Source organism: Zalophus californianus, chromosome 7 (genome assembly GCF_009762305.2).
Source record: "Zalophus californianus isolate mZalCal1 chromosome 7, mZalCal1.pri.v2, whole genome shotgun sequence".
Lineage (NCBI taxonomy): Eukaryota > Metazoa > Chordata > Mammalia > Carnivora > Otariidae > Zalophus > Zalophus californianus.
The window spans coordinates 69435561-69459254 of record NC_045601.1 but is presented as its reverse complement, the minus strand read 5'-3'; the positions used below and the strand labels follow the sequence as shown (position 1 = coordinate 69459254).

Below are 23694 nucleotides of genomic sequence, written 5' to 3'. Positions count from 1 at the left end.
TACAAACAGCCCCCACTTTGTGAATAAGCTGTACTTAAAAGTGAGTGGCAGGCAAGTCCTCAGGAAGGCTCGCCGGAGAAACTGCCCTTTGTTCTCTAATTGTGAACACCCATGGCGGTTGGTGAAATTGGGTCCAACTGGCTCCTTAAGACCCATCTATACAGATCTCTATCCCTCCCTGGAGGAAGCCCATGCATCCTTGGGACTGGGAGAAGATGGGCCCTTTGGCTGGAACGCCAAAAATATTTTTCCCATAAAAAATATAAAATGAAAAGAAGTTAGGTGTGGCTGGAAAAAAGGACACCAGAACTAGAATCCAGAGATATCCTCTTTGCTGGCATTCAGACTCCGTTGCATTCCTCCCTCTCATTCCCATCTAAAACACGCTACGCATTTTCCTGCCTCTAGAATTTTTCTAAAGGATGCTCTTCATTTATTTGACAAACATTAACCAAATAGCTATCATGTTGGCATTGTTCTAGATGGTCGATTTGCAGACTGAAAATATCACCGCCACCACACAGAAATCTGACACAAGGATCTTATTGTCTAGATGAGGAGACAGACAAGCAATAATTCAATTACCATACAATGCCAAAGGTGCTATGAGGGAAATATAGAGAAGGTGCTACAGGCATATAATGGGGGAGACGCTAACCCCAAGATGGTCTTATCCCAACAGTACCTCCTCTCCTCCATGATGTCCTCTCTCCTTAGAATGATCTACTCTTCCCTTGTACTTTCATAACCCTTCACTCATTCCTAAAGAATTCATTTGCTTCTCTCCTTGCATAATGATAAATATCTGTTCACTGAATAAATTTTAAAAAATGAAAGGTGATACAGAAGTGAGATTTGGGAGCTGATTTAGGAAAGTAATCATGATTTATAACCTATTTCTAGAAAAAAATACTCTAAGTTCAAACAACTAATTTCTTTTTTCTTTTTTTAAAAAAGATTTTATTTACTTGTTTGAGAGAGGGGGAAAGAGAGAGAGAGAGAGAGCATGAACAAGCAGGGGGGAGGGAGAAGCAGATGTCCCACTGAGCAGGGAGCCCGATTCGGGGCTCAATCCCAGGACCCCCGAGATCACGACCTGAGCCAAAGGCAGACGCTTAACTGACTGAGCCACCCAGGTGCCCTCAAACAACTAATTTCTTAAACTTTTGGAATGCAGTTTATCCAGACTGCCCATCCTAGCCTTTGTCCTTAGACAATGGGCCACCAAAACTACAACCTGCATCTACACAGACCAATGCAAGAGGCAATGGAAATGTTTCAAGTAGTGCAAATGTGAAATGAAGATTCTTCTTACAGTCATGTAACTTGCACATTAAAAAAAAAAAATCTGAGTGTTTCAGGGGAGGACTCCCACCGCCTCCCAGCCTTGGTAAAATGAAAAGTGAAAAGCGCCCTTGGTCTTACGTATGAATGTGGGGTTGTTTGGTCGTATGCAGTACTTTATAGAAAACTGCTTCATAAGGACCCTAAATTGATGGATTATTATGATTATAATCATCAGATTAGGCTGCTGACAGTGGCAGATCTGGGAACATAGCTAGACCACAGGGGCTAACCCTTACTACCACGGTACCAAGTCTGACTGGCAACCCTCCAGAGGGAAAAGAAGGGCCAGGTATGGTTTTTCTCTGCTACTTTTCAGCCCTGAGGACACGTGCCTGCGAACCCAGATCTTGGGTAGAGTAATGACCAACAGTGCATTTGCAGAACCCTCCTGGCTTCCACTGGAAGGTGTTGAGTCTCGGGCTTGTACTGCTGCTTTTTCCTTTCTGTAAAGTCTGTATAACTTTTATTTCTTAATATAATAGGATTTTAAAATACATTATTTTCAATGTTTATCTTCTGTATAATTTCAGCATACTTACCATTTTACCCTTTTATCAATACAATCAGTTGTCATACTATTGACTAGCCAGCAGTGAGCTAGTCTCACCCTAAGGAGGGCTTAATTTTCAGTATTTTTACCAGTGGCTGGGGTCACAGTGGCCTTATTCTTCACGTACTAGCCGTAAAGAGACGTTTGAATTAGAATGAAATTTTAAAGGTGGCAAACGGCGTACATTCTGGTTAGGCTTAATTAGATGTTAATATTTTGCAAAGAAAAAAAGCTATAACCCAAATGTAAGAGAGAAATAATTATTTAAGCTTATATATAATGAAAACCAATAGGATTTCTAGTGATTCCTGTCTTTGAATATGGTTAGAAAGAGAATGTGTTCTCAATGGGGGAGAATGTTGGGGTCTAGGATGGCAAAACCTGAAAACTGATGCTTAGGTTCCCTGAACTGATGAACAATTATTTGGATTGTGCATATTTATGGCCCTTTATTTTAGTAAACATATTAAATTCTGGGGAAAAAATGACAAAAAGACCAGAGAAGTGGTCATAGTTATGAAAAAGAAATGGGATTTCTTTTTCTATGAGAAATACTATGAGAAAATAATTCTAGCGGTAAGTGAATAACTATTTTCAACAGTAATCTCTTTATAAATCCTGGATCTGGGGAACAGCATGAGATCATGACATACAGGTGAAGTTTTGAAACTTTTCTGGAAGCAGTTGTTACCTACATGAAGAACCTAAGTCGGTGTGGTATTTGATAGGGTTATACAGAGCTCCGTCTGTGGATGGTCAGTACATGTGGAATGATGACCAGCTCTTTGCTATAATCATTGAGAGTAAAGAAAGGGAAATGGGGGGTGAGGGAGGTAAACTGGTAGTCCTGGGGGACTCAGGTTGCTGGAGAGGTTTCATCCCTCCTTCCTTCCTTCCTTAAGATTTTATTTATTTATTTGAGAGCGAGCGAGCGAGCATGAGCGGGGCAGTGAGGGGCAGAGGGAGAGGGAGAAGCAGACTCCTCGCTGAGCAGGGAGCCCGATGCGGGACTCGATCCCAGGATCCTGAGATTATGACCTGAGCTGAAGGCAGATGCTTAACTGACTGAGCCACCCAGGCGCCCAGAGATGTTTCTTAATAGATGGCTACAGGTGCTGCAGAAGTTGTGAGTTTGAAGAAAGAGAGAAAAAGGGTCTAAATTTATTGCTAAGACAGGGGCCCGAGGCAGGTGATGGAAGCACAGAGCAGGGGAGATGAGGGAAGGGTATGAAGGGCTTCAGTGGCAAGTGGGAGGTGGTTCCTGGCAAATGGGGAAGAGGACGTAGTCACTGAATCTAAAAGGGCAGAGAGATGGTGAAAGACAAAGAACTTCCTGGCAACAAGCACTACTGATCATAACAAGCTATTAGAAAGAGCTTGTGGGATCAGTTTTCCAGAATTTTTTTTTTTTTTTAGTGTTAAGAGACATCTTTTTTTGGTTTTGGTTTTGTTTTGGATGTAGGTAGCTTGAGGACTTCTCATTTTTCTGGAAGGCACATATTAGAATTATATTTTAATATAACTGTGTCTTCCAGACATATATTCAGATATAACTCCAGTCTGTGTGAATTAAAATAAACATCTGAACGGAACTTTATGGATTATGAACCACAAATTTTCCTATTACTATATCATTTCTTCCTCCCAACTGCTTGGTAAGTGAAGTGTTTATGATTCTTATTCTCATTTTCTATGAAACTGTGGTTTGGAGAGCTTAAGCAACTTGCCCAGGGCTTACGTCCTGAGCCCCTCACTCCAGATCATGTGTGGACCTCTCCGTATTTCTATAGCCATGTTAACAAAGCAGCTCTGACATATTTTCTTTTTATCATTCCTCATAAAAGATATTTTTTTCATTTTGATCATTACCCTCACATATTTCAAGAAAAGACATGGGTACTGTGCATTTCTACAATAGCCAGAAACGAAAACCAAGGTGGCAGGGACCGACAGAACAGAACTTGGGCTTGGATTTTCCCACGACGTGGCTGACTTTCATCTATCCCCTTTGGCTTGATTTTGCTCCACTTGCACAAGCTGAGAGCTTTAGTTTAAAGATTTGGGAAATATTCTAAACGTGTGTGGGTAATCTCCATCCTCCACCTTTAAGTGGGGGCCAAAATTCTCCATAAAGGAGTATATTGATTCGAACAGGACATACCCTTTGCCTCTGTTTTATAAGGTTTGTTTTTATTCATTCGCTTAACAAATATTTATTAAGTACCTACTATGTGCCAGGCAATGCTAGGCTCTAGGGACAGATTGGCAAACAAGTCAGGCAGGATAGCTGGCACCGGATTCTAGTCCTGCACTATGCTGGTTAGTCCAATATGATGGTCACTAGCCACGTATGACTATTTACATTACAATTAATTAAAATTAAATAAGATTTAAAAATTCAGTTTAATTAGTCACACTAGCCACATTGCAAGTGCTCAATAGCCACATGTAGCTAGTGGCTACCATATTGGACTGTGTGGGAAAACATTTTTATCATCACAGAAAATGTTACTGAATAGCACTGATCTAGAAGAGATAGCTAATGAACAATTCCGTCAATGATGTCTGTCTGAAAGTCATGATCCAATTTTAGGACTTTTCTGTTATTCTTTGGTCTTTAAAAGGCATCTATATCTTTCTTTTGCAACAAACATGCCTTCCTTCATGGCCTTCTTACTTTTTGCTTATGTAACAACCTGGCCATTGTCTCTTTCTCCCTGAATGCTTCCTTTGTACTGTTGCCTGATTAATCATTCCAAAGACAATCACTTTATTTCCCTGCTTCCTGCAGAATAAAACCCAAGCCCCTCTCAAATGGCCTTCAAGGCTCTTTAGAATTGGGCTCAACTGACTTATCCTGATTCATCTCATGCCATAATATGTCCCCTCTTTCTCCTACAACTTTAGCAACAGAAGATTTGGTTATTGTTATCAAACCCATTGCCCTCCATATCCATTCTTTGGAAGAACATCTAAACTATAAGGATACCCACAATAGCCAAACAAAGGGGTCTTCTTTAGAACTTCACTGAGCTGAAACATGAGAAGGAAAAGTGGGGGGCAGAGGTATGTGGTCACAGAGAACTGATATAGAGGTGCAAATCATCTTAGCTAGTCCTGAAGAAATTCTGCAACACGAAACAGTAGTCAGGTAGAATCTTATCCTCTATCCTCACCATAAGGAAGGCTACAGACAGGTTGGCGGGGGGGCGGTGTATGGATGCTGAGGGACCCAAGCAGGAGAGTTAGGGTATTTTGGAGGCAATACACAAATCAGATAACCAAGAATCGTTGATGGAAAGAAACACACACAAGAAGTGTTTTCATCTAAATGTACTTAATGCAAAAAGCCTGTTCCTGTATTTCATACAAAACTTATGAAAATAGGCATGACCCTGGGTTCCCAATAAGATGCCATTGTGGCTTTCTTCGGGTAGATATTGTACAAGACAGACAGGGCTTGTGGACAGAAAAAGCTGAATTATGAAGTGTTTCCTAAACTACAGAGACTTGGGATCCACTGTCACCATCTTTAGTATTCTCTCTAATGCAACTCACTTTCTTCCTTAAATAAATTTAGCTCAGAAAGAAACCTGTCCTAAGCAAGACTGTCTGTGAAATCTCAGGTTATGCTTTTTCTAATATATATTAAAATAAACACCATGATTTCGAAAAAAGTTCTTCATATGCCACTTGAGATCACCTCACTTCCATGTTGTGCTACACATATTCATATTTTGAGAAACACTGGGATTAGGAGACTGAACAATTATTCTGGCTAAATGCTGACATAGAAGACCTTTGGACAAGGCCTCTCATATTTTCCAGTCTGAAACACGGGGAAAGGACTGTGTGTTACTCTCTGGTGGTGGTAGGGGATGTGCGAGGAAGTAGCCAAAGGTGGTAAAGTGTTGGTAGACATGAAGGGTTAATTCTTGATCAGCAACAACATCGTTATCTTTCCTGGGGCTAGTGAGAATCAATGGATTAACATTTACAGGGAGCACAGAACTTTCCAAATGTCTACTACACTTATCAGTCCTTTGTAGAGAAGTAAACAACGGAAGAGGTGACCACCCGGGGCAGCCTTATTGGCATCAACGGGCTCCTGGAAGAGGTTGATGGGGTACAGGTTTGTGGGTGTCTGCAGGGGGCATCTTCTAGCCTCTTTGCCGACAGGCTACCCCTTCTATGTCTAGTCCAGAATTCCAGATGATGCAGTGAGGTGGCAGCAGCTCAGCAAGGGTGGGAATGCGAAACTGCTCACATCAACGATGCACAGACATCGGAATTCCTTGATTGTGTTCCTACTAATGGCACGGGCTGCCTCTAGGGCCGCTACATGAGATCATCTGAATTGGACTCTACAGGGACTCAGCTGGGCGGCGCCTCTACAGCTTTTGTCAGAGGCTTATTTTTCTTGCAAAAAAAAAAAAAAAAAAAAAAAAAGGCGGCGGCGGGGGAGAAAAACCTGACTCCCTAAATGAAGGGGGCTTTCTGTAACCTCTTCTGCCATTTTTCTCTCACCTCTATGGCGTAGCTGAGCTCTTAGAAAACCGGTGTTAAAACACTTCAGCAAGAAGCCAGGCAATTGAAAGTCCCTTCTAACAGCTGTTAATGGCTGTCGATGAGCAGGCAGACACAGGGCTGGAAGGAAGGAGCCAAAAATAACGCCACAGCAGTATTTTCCAGGATTCCATCATTCCTGGTGCTGGACAGAGGGAGCCTGAGGAACTGAAGTAGAGTGTTATGAAAACAGTGACGAGGCTGGAGGGATGGAGGCCATGGGCTGTTGCCTGGAGAACCCAGTCCTTGTGTAGCAGGACTTGTAAGGGCTTTCTCAGGACCTTGGCATCTGAGAAAGACTAAAACAGGGAAATGGAAAGACAAGGTAAGGAGGACTGATGTTGGAAGTAAACTGAACTCAGCCCCCATCATTTTAACTCCTGGGCCATGCACTGGGGAAGCTTTATGAGGCCAGCTCTTCTTGGGGTATGTGTGTGTTTTATATGGTACACTTCATGAATTTATGTGTCATCCTTATGCTGGGGCCATGCCAATCTTCTCTGTATCATTCCAATTGTAGTGTATGTACTGTTAAAATGAGCACTTCTTGGTATGTGTTTTTAATCTGCGTTTCATTCTGTGGGATTTACAAACCCACCCCGTGATCAAGGAACCATTTTAGATATAGTTCTCCTTAGAAACCCTGCCCTCGACTCCTAGCCTGGATGGGGTTGCGTCCCTACTACCTTCCCACTCAACATGCTCTCTCTTTCACAGAGATTTGGGGCACTGTGGGCTTCAGGAACTTAAAGTTTTTGTTTTTCTAACCTCCTGCCTCCTTTTCTGTTTTTACATCATATCTCAATCTTATCAGCCATCTTCCCAAGAACGGTAGTCACATTATTATTATTTTTTGTTTTCTTTTTCTTTTTTTCTGAAGATTTTATTTTTAAAATAATCTCTACACCCAACATGGGGCTCAAACTCACAACTCCGAGATCAAGAGTTGCATGCTCCACTGACTGAGCCAGCCAGGTGCTCCATGGTTTTCTTTTCATTTTTATGATATATACACATATTGGAGGAGTCTTTTCCCTCACATTTTCACTGTCACTCAATTCAGATGTGCATGTGGCACTTTTAAATTGTTCCACCTGCTCTCTGAAAGTTTGATACTCTTTGTGAGTAAAACTAAGTCTCTGAACAGCACTTCCATTTGAACTGTATACTTGATCTTTCTGGGCTTGGCAAACCGTCACCCACTCAGAACCTAGATAGGAAAGTGGCAGATGATTCAAGCTTCATTAGGAACAAGTCATGCCAAAATAACTTCACTTCTGGTTTTGATAGGATTACTGCTCAGAGAATGCAGTAGAAATAGCATCTCAGGATTTCAGCAAGGCAGCTGATATCTCTTAGGTCACTCTGAATAATATGAAAAAATGGGGTCTGGAAGGTAGTAAAATTAAGTGACCAGTAGCTGGATGATGGATTAATGTCAACCTCAACCTGAAGGAAAGTGTTTGGTGATGTGAGCCAGGCTTCTACTGTCTGCTCTGTTCTGGTTAAGTTCTATATCTGACTAGGAAACTATGTGGGTGCAAGCTGGTCAGATACTTTAGGAGAGAGAATCAAGATCCCAAATGACAACCACAGACTGATATTATGGGGTAAAATGTAAAGATCCACTTGAACAAAAATGGACATCAATTCTGTACAGGGATTAAAAAAAGTCAACTCTGTAAGGACAAGAAGGAAAAGTGCTGGCTTAACAAGGTGAGTAGGACAGTGACACAGATGCCAGGAAACTTGGCACAATCCTGGGCTACCGCAAGAGATGTATAACGTGTAACGTAAAATGTGTAATGTGTAATGTGTAATGCCGGGACAGGGTTGTAGCTTTACTCGATTCTTTGCTCTTCAGATCACATCAAGACTCTAGTATTTAGTGCTCTATGTTGAGAGCAGGCCCGACCAACGAGGATCATGATGAGCACTGAATCCATGTGATATACGGAACCAAGCTGTTAAATCCTGAGAAAGGAAGATTTACAGGGCCCACAAAAGAGCTGTCTTTAGAGAGTTAATGGCCTATTATTAGAAGAAGAGATGAAATTTGTTCTCTTTCATTCCAGAGGGCATAAATGAGATCACAAATAAAAATGTAAAGGATGCAGATATCTGCTACAAATGTGGAAGAATTTTCTAGTAATCGCAGATGACAAAATGGAAGTCGCTCTTGAGTGGTGGTGAGCTCTCCATTGCTGGAAGTGTTCTAACAGAGGCTGGAGAGATACCTATGTCATTATAATAAAAGGATTCCAAACTGGGTGGGAGATTGGACTAGATGACTTCTAACATGCCTTATATTCTAACCTGTAATCCTTGACACTCTTCACTGTTTCCCCACAATAATTAAGAGGAGTTATGGTTCTTAGTATTCCTTAAACACTGCATACAAAAATCGACAAGAAAAAAAGACAAGGTTGATAGTATTTTCATTTACTCTGGATACCACTGGCAAAATATATGGACTTGTGAGTTGGCAAAACAAACAAAGCTTTCTTGAACTTCCCCAAGTCTCCTGTGAGTCTATGAATGACAGATCCATCAAGCTACTTTAGTTTGGAATGCTGGCCTCGTCCAACCAGTCTGCTGAGATCATGAACATTTACAGAGAACACAAGGAGTTTTCATAGAATGTAATGGAAGGCGATATTAAAAAAAAAAAGAGTCAGTGATCTCCTAAGTATGTACGTTTTCAAAGGCCATGAGACCTCTTCAACAAAAATTCAATTGTATAGTTGCAGAACCTTGAAATTAAACAAATGCAGACTGAGCAGACTGAGTTTCAAGACATTTATATAGGCATTATTTCCAGGCATGATCTTCCCATGCTGAACAAGTAAGCTCGTTCTCTTTAGACCTGTCAGAGGGGCAAGTGTAGTCAGTCACGTGGACCTACAGTTTTGTTTGAATGGATAGCAGCATGCCTCATCTTGTATTTTTCTGGGCTTGACATAACAGCCACTTAATAGTATCATAAAAGTTGTACACACCCTGCCATTCTATACACCTTGAAAATGGCAGGAGAAAATAGCCCGGAGCTTTTCCTCCTTAATAATCTCTTGGACAGGTTTTAGTACTGAACCAGGCAATCCTGAAATCTTGGCTAATGAGAGGAAAAGAAACCAGAAGACCTGACCACAAGTAGAAGAGATGGAGGACACAAGACAATGAAAGAAGTGAGAGGAGGTACAGGATATGCTCTAAAACATGGCAGTAAGTACTGTGATTTACTCATGGTTGATACTCATGGTCGATAGCTCTAATTTATCAAGAATGGTCAGAACTTAGGAGAGAACACAGCTCTGTACTAGCAACCTGAGGGACCAAGGCAAAAGAGATGCTCATGCAATGATGGGGCCAACCAGGTTCCTGGAGATCACCCATTCTAGCTCTCATATAGCCATCTGTTAGTCTTAGGACTCAAATCTGGGTTGGAATTTTTTGGGTAGTTTTCCCAGGTCTGTGACCTTGCTATCTCATTAATGATTCTAACTCAAACTCTAGACACAAAGTTGAGATGAACAATTGAACTAGGGCTTCCTGTCGTGGAGCTAGCAGTGGAGGGACCTTCTCTTGACACTGGCCTTTGATCATAGATGGCCATGCTGGTACAAAGGCTGCCCCTCTAAGTTCTATTAAGACAGAGCAGGAAGAAAGCGTTGGATGCTAAGATGACCATGCTCTTTCAGAAATCTTTAACTCAAAGCAAGTTACAATTTCAAATAATATCATACATTTTTTTCCCAAAAAGGATTGAAGTAAATCCTAAGATCCAAAAATAACCTTCTAATACAGACTGAGGAACCCATGGGGGCCAGACTCTACAGGACCCAGGGAATTGTACAATTCAATAACTGGTTAGAAAAGGGGCCCAAGTGTGTATGAAGCATAAAAGAGGCTGCATTTCAGCAAGTTCTGGACCAAGAGACAATTGTATTTGAAGTAAGTAACAGTAGGAGCTGAAATAGGAATTTGTGCCAAGTAGAACCAACCTAGACCTGCTTGACATTACGCCTAGCAGAGGACTACCTAGAGGGCATGCTGGGTATCTCAAGGGGGATTCTGAAGCCTTTTTCCTACCATGAATGGTGATGATGACCATGAACAGAAGACCCATGTCCCAAGTACCAGGTACTGATTGCCATCCTTCAGAGTAGTCCTATTATCCCCAGGAGCTAGGCTCAGGGGTTTAGGGACTTGCCCAGGGCTAAACTGGTTGGTGTGGCAGCTGTTGCTTTCAAGAGGCTACTCTCTCTACTCCTCCTGCTACCTCTTGCTTCATGAAATCCATGATCTTTGATAAAAACTACTCCTGGCCAGGGAGCAGGGGTTGCCTGAGATAAAGAGAAAGAGTGATTCTGGGACCAGGCTTGAGGTAGACATAGGCGTCCTGGATTTTCCAGGAATCTGTTATGTGAGCCTGAATATTTCATACTGCTCCTTGGTCTTTCTTTAAAAGACAAAATTGTATCAGGGCCCTTGTGTAGATGAGCCCCTCAAAGGAACTAATGTCTACAAAATGCTGGAGTGCTTACACATAGACACAGAGACACACACACCATAGGTATGTGCATCCTGCAGAATCGTGGGGAGGCGGATAATAGAAACATCTATGGTTAGAAGATAAAAACCTTACCCCATGGACTCTGCCTGTTTGCTCTCTCCTAAGGCATTCGAGTTTTTCCTTCCATGAAAGTAATGCTGTTAATGTAGCTTTAAAAAATTGTGGTAAAAAACATATACCATAAAATTTACCATCGGGATCATTTTTAAGTGTACAGTTTGGTAGCGTTAAGTATACTCACATTATTGTGAGACAGATCTCCGGCAGTTTTTTATCTTGAAAATCTGAAACTCTATAACCATTAAGCAACCCCGCATCCCAACCCCCCCAACCTCCAGGCCCTGGTAACCACCATATTCTATTTCTGTCTCTGTGAACCTGACTACTTTAGGTGTGTCCTATACATGGACTCATACAGTATTTATTTTTTTGTGACCGGTTTCTTTCACTAACATGGCTTTTGAAATAAACCCAGGGAGATGGGAAGAGAAGGTATAAAGAATGAGAGGGAGGGGGCGCCTGGGTGGCTCAGTCGGTTAAGCGGCTGCCTTTGGCTCGGGTCATGATCCCGGGGTCCTGGGATCGAGCCCTGCATCGGGCTCCCTGCTCGGCAGGAAGTCTGCTTCTCCCTCTCCCTCTGCCTGCAGCTCTGCCTGCTTGTGCTCCCTATCTCTCTGTCAAATAAAGGAATAAAGTCTTTAAAAAAAAAAAAAAGAATGAGAAGGAGATGGCAAATCAACCTCCCCTCTGTTCCTGGTATTGGCCAGAAAGGATGGTCTCCTGGAGTGTTCTCTTGGGCTGGGCCACAGTGGGCAGAACGTACTATAGCTGCAGAGGGGTCCTCCAGGCAGAGTGGGCTCAAGGCCTACCACCTCCTCCAACGAGCATCTACCGAGGGCCCTAGTTACCAGAGTCCCCATTTTAAGTACACTTTCTGAAGCCCACAGAACCTCAGCAATTTTTGAAGAATTCTCATGAAAAGCTCTCAGCATCTTCCTGGGGGAGGAAGAATCTGAATAAATAAGGCCTCCTTATTTTAAGAGCAGCCTCTGTCGGAATCTTGGCGGGAGAGAAGCAGCAGCAATGGAATGCGAATGAATAGTTTCAAAGCTGCCAGAGCCCGCTCTTGAGGAACGAAATATGCTCAGAATGTGTGTCCCTCCCGGACACAGGCGTGGGGCATGGAAGGAAGGGAAATTTGGGTTCAAGCTGAAAAACAGCCTGTGGAATCTGGTCACATGTCAGAGGGGTCATTGGCAAAAAATGTCTGGGAACCACTGCTACGCCCTGGCTGAACCTTGCAGGCCTGCCCCCACCAACGCTGCCTCATACATCACTGTGAAGAGGATCAGCAACTTCAGCACGAATTCCTCCTTTCCCGCCGAAACTCCCATCCAGCACCCAGGACTAGGGAGGCCTTCTACAGCAGCTCCACGTGGGAGCTAGACTCTGAGAGTCAGAAGACAGTGTGCACTCAGAGGTAACCTTCTCATCTGAGCTCACGGAGCTCCACTTGCCAGGAGGTTATTTGTAAATAAAAAAAAAATTCTACGGAAAGACTTAGACAAGGTGATCCCAATTATCCTTGCACAAGGCTGCTGTGAAATTCTCAGTAGATCTTTATGTTTTTGCCTTTTCCCTCCGCCTGACTGCTGATCATCCCCTGATCTTGCCATCCATCCAGGCAAACCCGTGTTTCCTCTCTTAAACCTGCTCCTCAGGCAGACTTTCCTTCCCACCCTCAGTTCAAGGCAACGCCTATCCTTCTGGTTTTGTGGCCAAAAACCTCAGTCATCTTGGATCCTTTTCCTTCTCTCGTATCCCACTTGCAATCAGTTAGTGAGAAATTCTGGCCGCTTTGCCTTCAAAACAGAGTCAGAATCCAAATCTTGGCCTTCCCTCCCTGCTACATTCTTGTCTAAACCACCTCTTGCTTGGGTTATTGCAGAAGACGCTTCACTAGTAGCCCTGCTTCTGCCCTGGCCCCTTTGCAGCCTATTCTCAAACCCAGCATCCAGGGCCATCCTTTGGGAAGATCAGCTGGATCACATCACTGTTCTAGCCAGAATCCCCCAAAAGATTCCTATTTCTCTGAGTCGAAGCCAGTCACTAAGTGGCCCAGCAGGTGCCCCAAGATCTGTCTCCTCCCAACCCTAGCTCTCGCCCTGGTCTCTGTGTGTTGCCTGCTTGGCAAGACCTTTCTGAACTATTATATCTAAAATTTCAACTCCTGTCCTCTATTAACTATTCCCCTCCCTGCTTTATTTTCCCCTGTAACACTCATCACCAACTTACTCTTCCTGTTTACCGTATGGTAAACCCTACAGGGAAGATTAACTTTGTGCAGGTATTGGGCTCATCTGTACACTGTCAGTGCTCCATGCACATCTGTTGAACAGATGAATGGCTCCTTCTGGCCATTCAGGTCTCAGCTCAAAGGCTGCCTTCTTGGGCAAGCCTTCCCCCGCCACCCTATCTAATCCTGCCTCTCCCTTGATGGCTGTTTATCGTATCGCCTGTTTATTTCGTTTTTAGCACTTACCACAATCTAAAGTTGTCTTGTTTTCTTTTTTGTCTTCCCCACCAAAACGTAGGCCCAGGAGAACTCCATTGACTCTGTCCTATCCTGTGCTAAATCCCCAACACTTAGAACAGGGCTTGGCACAGAGTAGGTGCTCTGTGAACGCTTCCTGATGAATGGAGCCCTTTCATGACAAAATCAATCCACATCGATTATTTGTTTGCCCTGAATTTTTTAACTTGAAAATTTCAATCTATAGAAAAAAAATGAAAGAAATGTACATTCATATGCCATTAATCTGGATCCACCAACTGTTCAATTTTGCTAAATTTATGCACTCTCTTTACGATCAACATGTACACACACACACACACACACACACACACACACGTATACATTTCTTTCCAGAACCATTTGAAAATAAATGACATTTCACCTCTAAATACTTCAGCATATATATCTTGAGAATAAGAACGTTCTATACAACAAAAATACCATTTTCCTACCCAAGAAAAGTAACGTTGATATAACATTATAAACTAATATACAGTCTATATTCAGGGTCTCTAAATTGCTCCAAGGATGTCTTTCACAGATTTTTTTTCTTCAATCTGGGAGCCAATCAAAGGTCACTTATTGCATTTACCTAGGATAGTCCCTCGTCATTCTGCCTTTCATGACAGTGATGTTTAAAAGTTCAGGCTAGCTGTCCTGAAGAATGTCCCACAGAGGATGTCTAGTCATAGCACCAGATGCAAAACTTAATCTAACTTATTCTTTTATTCTGTGTGGTTTACTAACCAATTTAACATACAGTGAATTCATTTTTTTCTGTTTGTTTATAATTTTTAGGTTTGCCGCTTTTTGTCTTTTTTGCCTAAATTTTAATTTTTTGGCTATGTAAAACGTTCAAATGGTTCAAAAGTCAACATGAAATAAAAAGATACGGAGAGTCACTCTCATCACAAACCTTTCATTCTCTTTTCATCCCCTTTCTATGGGTCACTTTTTTCACAATTCTTTATCTTTTCTGTTTTTTGTAAAATCAGCAAATGTGTGTATGCATGTACATGCTTATAAGTTATACATATACTTTTATACATTATAAATATATATTCTTATTTTCCCCTTTTCCTTGCACAAAAGGGAGCATACCACACACAGTGTATGTGCTCTTCTGCATCTTATTTTTGCCTTCTAAAATATATCCTGGAAATTACTCTTCATCAGTTCATGGAGCTCTTCTTTTTTTCTTTCTTATGACTGCTTAGTACATGGTTATATGGTTGTACATATGAGGATAACCTTGCACATGTGTTGTTTTGTATTTGTACAAATCCATCCTTTTTTAGTGGATTGTTATGGACTGAATTACATTTCCCACCAAAACCCACAGTTTGAAGCCCTAATCCCTAATGCAACTGTATTTGGAGATGGGGTCTTTAAGGAGGTAATTAAGGTTAAATGATGGTGTCCTTATAAGAAGAGAAGAGACACCAGGGCTCTCTCTCTGTGCACTGAGGAAAGGCCATGTGAGGACACGGTGAGAAGGTGGCCGCCTCTAAGCCTCTAGCCTCCAGAGCTGTGAGAAAATACATTTTTGTCTAAGCCACCCAATCTGTGGTATTTTGTGATGGCAGCCAGAGCTGACCAACACATGGGTATTAGAAGAATTAAGTACTGCAGACCTCCCATGTAAACAAACTAGAGTTGATTTAAGAAAAAAATCGCTTTAAAAATAAACAACTTAAAAGAAGAGACATTTCTGGAGGTCCCCAAGGAGGAGGAAGTAAGGAAGCAGCAACATTCTGTTGGCCACAGAGGAGGTATTATTTTGCCTATGAGGTAAAAGTTGTTTTAAACACCGGCATGAGACTTACAGGTGCAAATCCATTAGAGCATCACTTTTATTCTGACTCACGCTTCTGAAATTTCAATCATACACGTGTCAGTTGTCTTCTTCCAGATTTTGGGCACGATGGAGGGGAACCACCTTATCACTGCAGGGCCCCTGTGATCAGCCCCTCTGACACGGGAAATGTGGAGAGGAATGAAAGCCGTGTAAGTTCCAGGGGCACCCAGGAATCTAGGCTGTTCAGGATCGGGGGTGACTTCGTGGAGTCTTTTTTTCGTGGAGTTAAAGATGAAAGAAGCCTTTTACCGTTAGTTTTGTAAAATGTTATCATCCCTTTGTTTCCTTTGATTCATATGAAAACATGTCCTTATTACTGAACATTCTGACACATCTCTGGACATAATCTGTATACAACCAGAGCCTGATATAAATACTAAAAGTTATTGAGTAACTTCCCAAAGCGGACCTGTAGAGATATTTATATATGTTGGAAAATACCTATGAAAGGACCCGCCTTTTCTTCAGTTTCAGTACTTGTACACCAGGCTGACAGGAAAGCTCTTCACATCCTCTCCTTCCTTCAGAGCTGCAGAAGGTTTGATGGAAGGGTGAGACTTTCCTTCTCTATCTGGGGATGCACAGGGTCAGAGACTTGGAAAACATCTGAGCTATTTCCCTTTAAAATAACACTAGTGATTTCCAGAAGTGTCACTCTAGAAAACACGCAGGAAGGCAAGGGCATCTGTAAGTTTCAATGACCAAGGTAAACTTAAATATGAAAAAAGGTCTTAAACTTTTAATAAGAAGGAACTAGAAGAAATATATTCCCTCTATTGGTTTTTGGTTGATTTTCATTTAACCATTGAGACTGTGAGTACAAGTCTGTTCAGTCCAAGTGAAGGACTTGAGCTTCTTAGGAGAATGCAGATCCCTGTACTGGACAGAAGGGACCAGAAAGCAAGGGGGTGGGGGAAGCACTGGCTCTTTTAGGGAAAAAAAACAATTAAGCCCACAGAACCTCTGAAATCATATATAAAGTCATATTGGAAGTTTTATTCTTCCAATATTATGCTCCATACTTCACTTGGTCTTCCTTCTTTCCTTCCCTTCTATCCACTGAACTGTTCAAATAACCATTTTATTATTACAGAAATGTAATACACATTGTAGGAAGTGGAAAATGCAGGCAAGCCAAACAAAATCCATCACATTCTACCATTCACAGGTCACTACTGTTAACATTTTAGCACATGTCCCTATGGCTCTTTCTTTACACACACACACACACACACACACACACACACACACACACACACACACACACACACACACACACACGTATTGGTTTTAACCAAACCAAGATCATACTGGGAGTATCATTCCCCAGTCTACCTTTTCCAAGTATCACCATCTTTCCGTTTCAAGAAAATTTCATCTAATTACCTAGACCACATTTGAATTTCTCCAATTTCCTCCCAAAATTTATACAACTGGTTGTCCAAACCAGTAACCACTCCAGGACCATATGCTGCATCTGGTTTTTAAATCCCTTAAATCTTGTTTAATTTAGCATTGTCCGATTTTTATGACACTAACTTACTGAAGAAAGCAGGCTATTTGTCCTGTAAAAAGTCCCACCCCCTGGATTTGACCTGTTGCTTCTTCCTTCCTGGTGTTGTTAAGCTCATTTATCTAATCCTTGATTTTCCTCTAACTGGAAGCTAGATAAAAGGCTTTATGAGGTCAAGGTATACATCACTGGATATATACATCAATGTATACTTTAGGGAGGATGTATATTTCATGAGTATTTGCATCAGAAAACATCTAATACCTGGTTGGCCCACCAGGAGTGATGCTCAGATTGATCCCTGCCTGTGGAGGTGTGAAGGCAGTGTGTGTGTGGTGTTACTTGGTGTCTCTGTGTGTTACTTTGTACTACAGTAATGTCCGTCAAACATTCATCATCATGTTTTTAAATCCTAAGTGATCACCTTTGCCTGAATCTGTTCCTGGCATTTAAGAACACATGATACCAGATTACAAATAACCCTGAGGCAAGGGCTTTGTGCTCTAGAAATTTGGCATCTCCTTGTGGGTCCTTGTATGCAGGTCTAAGTAAGACCTGATGCTCAGGAGGCATACTCCCTAACAGGTGATTTAGGAAGCATCTCTGTACATAGCCTCAGTGAGATAAACTGTTGGAGATGAAATATTTCCCATATTACTGAAGGTAAAGTGAAAGCCAGCAATCCTGAGTAAATCTCATTTTTAGTAGAGAAATCAGCAATGGGGGTCTAAGTGTTGAAGTCAACCTCAGTCCCTGCCTGCCCCTTTTTCTCTTCTCTTTTCTGAGGATCATTGCTTCTTGGTGATTTCGGCCATCACCCGCACGCCAGGGTTCCTCAGATCTGTCTCTTCAGTTCTGTACTCTCAGTGCCTTGGGTAGATGTAAAGCACCATTGATACATATCAATGTTCCATGGCCTTTTTCTCTACCTGTGTGTTCCCCACATCCAATTTTCTGGGATCTGGGGAAGGTGCTATCATTTTCCCTGTCTTTTCCCCACGGCACAGACCTTTTTCAGCTCATGCTAGGATCAGGGTGGATCTCCTGGCTGTGCCCTCTACTGGAGTAGTTTGTTCTTCTATCCATTAACCATTCCATTGCTAAACAGATATTCCTTAAACAATTTTTCATTATGTTACTTCTTGGCTCACATTTCAGTGAATTTCTATTGCTTATCTGATCAAGATTAAATTCTTTTGTCTAAATTTTATTCTTTCATGCTAAGGCCCCATGGAATCTGACCATATTTTGAATTATTTCCCTAAACCTGCCATTTGCGCTGATCAAAGCTGGCTCCTCAGTGCCCTGTGAATGCTTCCTTTTAGGCCTCGGCCATGCCAGTGACCTCTCCTGGAGGGTCTCTCTCCATGCGCTCCCCAAGAAAGTCCTATCGGTCCTGTGAGTGTTCGTTTTAGGTGGTCTAAACTTCACAGAGGAGATGAAAGGAAAATCCTGTCCTTTCCCACGTGGCAAACAATGGCCAGCACAACTTGGCAGCTACAACGAATGCTCTTGAATTGTTCAGCTTTGATTTCATTGGTTTTATCTTGATTCTTCAACAATATTGCAAGCTCTTTGAAGGAAATGATCTTGCCTTATATTTTTAAGGTAATCCCCCAAAGAAGTGACCTATGAAAAGGTCATGTGTTCCATTCCTCTGCATCTATGAACTGCTTTACTTAAGCCACCTTGTCTTTTTGAATATCTACTTTAAACATACCACACATCCACACCCCAATTCCTCTGAAGGTAATTCTGTATTTTTTTGTACCTTATTTCAGTGTCTAGCATCTTACACTGCTATAAAATTCTCCTTTAACACAGCCGAAATCCCTCAGATGTAGCAAGGATACTATTTCTTCTGTTCTGTGAGTGAGAACATCTGGTCAACATTTACTGTAACCGCCTGAAATAGGAGGCATGCAGATACTTTGTTAAAGAGAACGTCGAAAGGTCATCGCATTTCTCTCTATGAACATCTTGTAAATCGGATGGATTTAAGTCACCCCCAGAATCTCCAGAGTTACAAAAGGTGTGCTTCGAATATTTTTAGGATCCCACTAATTTCCCCACACTACGAAGTTCTTACCCTAAACTCCTGATGGTCCACAGTCCTAGTCTTCCCATCTTCCTGTGACAGGGCACACAGTTCAACTCCTGGGTGACTGCAGCTTCTCTAGGGAGACAGAAGATTCCCACGGCCTAAGGTGTCTCCTTGGAAGGAAGAAGCACTCTGCTACTAGAGTGCTCATCTTTACATGGCAAGACCCTTGAGAAGTCCTATCTTTTAGCAGACATTTTCCTGGTCCTTTAGTAACTGTTCTGTTTTCCCCACCCATCTCTTTTTGTAACTAATGAAACAAGAATGATAGGTCAGTTGTGAGGCGTCAGAAGGCCTCTGCGGACAGATCGCTGAAGTGACTTGCACACATAATTCCATTCCAACCCACGTCACTCAACACGGCTCAGCCTACACGTGTGTGGCCACTGCCCTCACAGACCTGCCCCGCCCTACTCTGTTCTGCTTGCTGGTGCCGCCTCCCCGAAGGGTATCACTCTATATTGTCTTTAGGAAGAATAATCTGTCAGCAGCCTTTGCAAATAAAGAATTAAAAATGAGGGATGCCTGGGTGGCTCAGTTGGTTATGCACCTGCCATCGGCTCAGGTCATGATCCCAGGGTCCCGGGATCGAGCCCCACATCGGGCTCCTTGCTCAGCGGGGAGCCTGCTTCTCCCTCTGCTTGTGCTCGCTCTCTTTCTCTGACAAATAAATAAATAAATAAAATCTTACAAAAAAGAAAAAAAGCAACGGAGCAAAAATGAAGACTCAGAAAGAATCAGAAAAAATGAGTCGCGATGATATTTAATACCATACTTTATAAAGCAGAAGACAAAATGAGATAGTTGCGACTTCAGCTGTAATTGTGACCTTCTGTATCCTTCCTCTGATTTTCTTCTAAACACGGGAATCTTTAGTTGGCTAAATCTCAGCTTTTTTTTTTTTTTTTTTTTTTTTTTTAAACTCCTGGGCCAACTCTTTGGCTTGCTTGGGAACAGCTGCCGGTATTTCTTTTTGCTGCCAGTCAGTCAAAAACTGTGCTCACGTTGGAGGCCTGGCTCCATCCCACCCAGGGTGCTGAATGCATTAGCTTTTTCACACACAGTCTTTGCCAGGCTGCATGCAGAAGTCCATCTCAGACAGTAAAGCTCACTGAATCATCAGCTAGCTTGGAGCCGGTGCCAATGTCGGGTAGAGAGACTGTCAACATATTTTAAAAGTCTATGGCAAAGTGATAAATTTTACTACATGCACCGAGTTAATAGGAAAAAGAACACTTCTGAGATAGCAGAAAACCCAAAGTGCCATTATTTAATTGCTCCACTCTTGAAAGCAAAAACAACGCACCCTTTGATTTAGCCTGGGATTTGGTTAAAAACCAAAACAAACAAGAATAGAAACGTAAGGTATTAACTGATTACTGCCAACAATTTTATTTTACTTTCTTTGTGCTTCTAAGAGCAGCCTTTTCTACTGACAACCACACATCACTCCAATGTCTGGATATGATCCATTTTATTAAGAAATTCCTGAATCAATTTCCTGGTTTACAGCTTGTCCAACCAAGAATCCAGGTGTTCTCACCATAAAAAGGGTCTCTTTGAAAAGCTTCTGCTTGTACAACTGTACACCCAACAGAAATGTCATGGACACCCCAACAATAGAACTGAAACCTGAAGCAGTTTGGTGACATTCCAACTTTTTGAATGGAATGTGAATCCATTAAGATTATTAGGTAACTTTACTGATATCCTCAAATTTGTGCCAAGTGTTAAAGCTGCCAAAGAAAAGAGAGAATAAAAACTGACTCTTGGATTCCAACTCTGAGTATTTTGGTGTGGAAACTGTATTTTCTTGTAACTCATTTAAAAAACACACCATGATTTCACTGTTTAATTGCAATCTCAGTTTTCAGGAAGCAAAGAGAAACAAGATACATAATCGATGTTTCTCTTCCGTTCGGCTTTCAGCCTAAATGGTCCTGTGCTTTTATTGGCAAAGTAGGGCAGGTAATAACAGTGAACAAGAAACCTATTCTAAGAACTGGCTCAAGTGAAGTACCACTACATCATGAGTGACTCAACCATCTACTCGAGAGTGATTACTCTGCAACGATGAAGCCATGCTAATTGGACAATGGCTTGCTGCCAGTTCATGTTGGCATGACCTACAGTACCCTTGGCTGACGGCCATGATGTTTCTCTAGCACACTTTTTTTTTTTTTTGGTAATCTGGATGGGAAGTGGAAATAATTTTTAAAAACTCTCCCCAGTGCTATTTAAGTTCTTATCATGAATTAAAAGTTTAATTAAGTACCCTGTTAAAGGCCCAGGTTCTATGATTAAATATGACAAAATAATAGTTATGATTACTGATCAAGTGACGAACTTTACAGCTCTGAACTTTGTCTTTAAAGCTATTATTAATCTTAATTGAAATAGCTAAGAGACTCCATAATAGGGAAAAGAAAGAAACGTAAGGGACATTTAATACATATATACGGAAGAGGTTTAAAATGAATAGACGTGCCGGTAACTAATTTTATAAAATGTAAGGCAAATGCCTTTACTGTCAAAGGCTTTGTTTAAATCCATTTAGAAATGTTGACTACTGAGGTCATCTCCTACAATCTAGGAATAAATAGGTATAGTGAAAAGAACCCTTAAACTGGCTTTAAATCAGGTCACTTAAAAATAATTTTTAGATATGTCTTAGTTTTTGTCAACTCAACTCCTTCTACTATGCCAAAATAGGAGCGCATTTCTGCTAAGTTTCTTTAAATAGGACTTACTGGCCTCAGGATTTAAAAAATGTAAGAGTTTGGAAACAGCTTATGCATTTCAATTTTAAAATTAGCTATTGCTGTGGCTATTTTTCACACCAGATTTCCCTCCCTCTGTATCAGCACCATTGAGCAGCCTTTGGAGATGGAATCACAATAGTATTAGCTCTTATTTTCTTGGCTTCACTTTATTACTCCCCCCATTTGAGACTGAGGCCCAGATTTCAGGGCTGGAAGTCACCTTTACGTTACTATAAATAAGTTCTGCCTTTAGGCATTTCAAAATTATCAGCATGATTCTAGGACTTGAAAACTTCTTACTTGCCAGCAAGTAGTTACCTGGAATGTTTTGACTTATTATTTATTTGCTTTTTCTTTTTCATCTGCTGCCAAGTCTCACTAATGCAACCTGCAAAATTGCACCAGAGCTTTTAATGAGGATTCTGAGGTAAGAGCCATTTCATCAGAGAAGACTGTGCTTTCCTTTTATGGGAATAATAGCACCTCCTGTTTATATAGCACCATCCTTCCAAGGAGCCTAACAGATCGCGTTTCAATAATCTGACGAGCAGCCCTGCAAGTCAGGCTGGTCACCAGGACTGCTACTCCCTACTTATATCAAAATCGAGGTCATTAAATGTAAATATGTTTTTCAAAATCCTAAAACCTTCGGAAATGGTGAAAGAGCAATGATCAGAATCGTCTACTACGGGGCGCCTGGGTGGCTCAGTCGTTAAGCGTCTGCCTTCGGCTCCGGTCATGATTCCAGGATCCTGAGATCGAGCCCCGCATCGGGCTCCCTGCTCAGTGGGGAGCCTGCTTCTCCTTCTCCCTCACTTGTGCTCTCTAGCTCTCTCTCTGTATCACTCCAATAAATAAATAAAATCTTAAAAAAAAAAATCGTCTACTACTTGCTTGTGTTCTAGGTTATCAACCAGCCCTGTGGTTCTCCAGCTCTTTAACTCTCATCTCTTGTAAGACCATTTCTGAAAAGTCAGGGAGAATTCATGAAGATGAGTAGGAGAAGTGAGCTCGTTCCTCTTGTGAAATCCTGTGGCTCTTTCCTTTCCCGACTGGTTTGCCTCCCCCCCTCCAAGGCCTTTCCCTACCGTCTCCATCCAAACATCTCTCCTCTCTTTCTGATCAGTAGGATTTATTCTCTCCCTCTGGCAGGAACCTACAAAGTTCAAGGGCTATGAACCCACAGCACAGGGTCAGACCTCAGAGATCACTTTCAGATAAGGACGTGCCTTGCTAAGTTGAGTTTGCCCACTTGCTCAGTAGACCCCATCCTCTTTCAAGTACCTAAGGGCATTTGTTTAGCAATTGGTCTTCTGTCTCCTGTATTATCAAGTTTTCTCTCTCTTTTGCAACACTGCCATCAGCCCAAGTCTTAGTCAGGATGGGCTAGGTTGTGCTCAGGAAACAAATACCAACTCTTAATGGCTTAACATAAAGGCTCATTTCTCATTCACGTCAGAGTCTGATTTGAATCACATGGCTCTTCTCCAGCAGTGAGTCAGGGATATGGGCTACCGTTCCAACATCTCGAGTTCTTGGAGTTCTCTGACACCGGTTAAATGGATGGGAAAGAACACGAAGAACTCATACCTACTTTTAACTGTCTCAGATCAGAAGTGACCCATGACTTCTACTCATGTTTCTTTGGCTACATCTAGTTACATAGCACGCCTGATTGTAAATTTGGTCTTCCTGTGTGTCCAGGAAAGAGAGGAAAATTGGACGTGGGTGAATACTGATCATCTTTACCACAGAGTGAAAACATGAAAAACAAATTTCTTCCCACTTAAAACAAAACAAAACAAAACAAAGGAAACCTTTAACACCATTTTCCTCAAGCTGCTGGCCC

General features: G+C 41.8%; 1 protein-coding gene and 1 non-coding gene across 8 annotated transcripts in view; both read right to left on the bottom strand.

Moving 5' to 3' along the window:
* The window catches only part of BACH2 (BTB domain and CNC homolog 2), a 363517-nt gene that overhangs the window by 46149 nt on the left and 293674 nt on the right, over positions 1-23694 (bottom strand). The gene's annotated exons all lie outside the window — the stretch shown is intronic.
* LOC113928120 lies at positions 6901-7007 on the bottom strand. Its single transcript, XR_003521803.1, has one exon. It is a non-coding gene; the product is annotated as a U6 spliceosomal RNA (small nuclear RNA).